Source organism: Trachymyrmex septentrionalis, unplaced genomic scaffold, assembly GCF_001594115.1.
Source record: "Trachymyrmex septentrionalis isolate Tsep2-gDNA-1 unplaced genomic scaffold, Tsep1.0 scaffold32, whole genome shotgun sequence".
Classification (NCBI taxonomy): domain Eukaryota; kingdom Metazoa; phylum Arthropoda; class Insecta; order Hymenoptera; family Formicidae; genus Trachymyrmex; species Trachymyrmex septentrionalis.
Genome location: NW_017305485.1, coordinates 604,376 through 606,692, shown reverse-complemented (window position 1 = coordinate 606,692; position 2,317 = coordinate 604,376).

The window sequence follows — 2,317 nt, the reverse complement described above, 5'->3', positions numbered from 1 at the left end:
AAAAAAAAAAAAAAAAAAAAAAAAAAAAAAAAAAAAAAAAAAAAAAAGCCCATACAAACTCTCGAATGTGGATCTCCAACTGTTCCTCAAAGTGGCAATGTGTTGATAATTTTTTTAGCTTGGCTAGGTCTTAATGTCCTCTCCCTCCATCTGCTTGCATTCTTTGAATTTATAACGCTGCGATATCACACGTGGCTGCGGTTGCAGGTGCTTTTGCATAATTTCCACAAGACATTCCAATGTGAGATTTGCCGGCTTTTCCGGTGTGCATAAGTTGCAGAGAATTTCATAACCTTCACTTCCCATTAACATAATAAAAAGCGATACTTGTTTTTCTTTCGGCACATCGTCACCTGCGAAGTAGTGCGTTTATCTTTCGAACCATCTCGTCCAATTCTCTTTCAACGAAAACTCGGACATATTGTCAACGGTCCCTTTTACAATGGTACCGGCACCTTGTGGTTCTTCTCTTCTAGCCGCCTCAAATTCCGCTCTCACTTTTGCTAGTTGTTGATTCTTCATTGCCAACTGGATTCTCTGATGCTCTTATTGCTTCACCTTTTCTGCTAACACTCTTTCTCGTTCCTCCAGTTCTTTCTGAAGTTTTAATAAATCCGTTGTCGATATTTTGTTACTCAATGTCCCTGTGACTGCGAACGACTTTGTTATTTTCGTTCCACACACTGAATTCCTTCACTACGACGTTCTTGTACTTTACAACGACCATCAATTATCCTTGTCGGCAATGTAATGTTTGCACGCTGAGGAAAAGTCATCGCAAACAATTAAAATAGGCAGGACACACGTTTTTATATACTTCTATATTTGCTGTATAAAATCTCACGCTATCTTTGGCACCGCCATTACAATAATAGGCGAGAGTTTAGAACTGGGAAATTCCGTATTTTTACACGAAGTTACGCTTCGCTCTTTAAGATAACAGGAATTGTAACAGAGCATTGTATCAGAAGATTAAAATATTATTAAAATACTACTCATCTCTCTTGATTTATATTCATGCTGTTCAACTCTTACCACAAGCGAAGAGAAAATATTATTTCACCTTATTTTAATTTGCGAATTTTGCGCTTGTATTTTTATGTATTTCTTTTCAATAATTTTTATGTAATTTAAATTTAATTTTACTATAACACCTTCCGACTACTGTTAATTGTTTCTTGTTTGTAATATTTTTATTATTTGTCTTTTATGTACTGATGATGGTCAAATCTTGATCGAAACGTCTACTTATTCATTCATTTGTAAATTTTAAATATATGACTTACTTTTACATCTATTGTTGTGGCTGTATGCTCTTTATTATTTATATTTTGTAATTGTTTAGCCACTTTCTAATAATTTTACGTTTATTTTTACACGAGCATTAACATGTGTTATAACTTGCCGTTCTTTAATTTTATTAACTTTTGGTTCAAGAACTTGTTTTTTGTTAAAGAAATGCATAAAATTAATGAACATAAATGTGAAATTGAGAGTACAAATTTTTCTGTTAAGAACTTGCTTCACGGAAAACTTCATTCCCGCTCATTTGAAAAGATTTTTGAATTATGATATTAACGTTTATCATCGATCCTCCTTATAGCATATTGATAAATTGAAACTCAGTTTCATTCACAAATTATTACGGGTTGAATTTGTTACGTCGGACGTAACACCCCCAGCCTCAGACAAATGTTGGGGCATGCTGACGCAACATTTGCAGATCATAAATGTGGACTCTTTTCTTTCGACAGTTCTTACGCTTAAGGAATACGCATTCAAGGTTTAGCATTACCCCTTTTTTTCTCTTAAATGTGCATTCCTTCACTGAAGGAGCAAAGAAGATGTGCTTCAAACCTTGCCTTCTTTTTCTCTCGTCCTTCTTTGTTAATATCGATAATTGCATTTCGATGCAACGCTATAGTAGATTAGCTTATACGGTATATGTATATTTACATCTTTACTTAAACTATGTCTGTTTGTGCCTACGCTAGGCATAGTGTGATTGTAATGTGATACGCTGCAATTTGCAGTTTTGGAGAAGTATCCTCCTTGCTGGAAAAGAAAAGAAGCAGGAAAGAAAGATAAGGCGACCTCCATAACTCCTTCCTTAATTCTTTCGTGCTCCTTTGTTTTATATAGTTTATTAACGCAGATAAGGCGTGAATATACATATGTATATACGGGTAATAATAGTAATAAATTAAAATAGATATTGTTTTATTTGACGAGTATGCGAGGTATATGTGTAAATATATTGCTAGAATTCTATAGTACTTCTATTATAAAAATTATATATATATATATATGTGTGTGA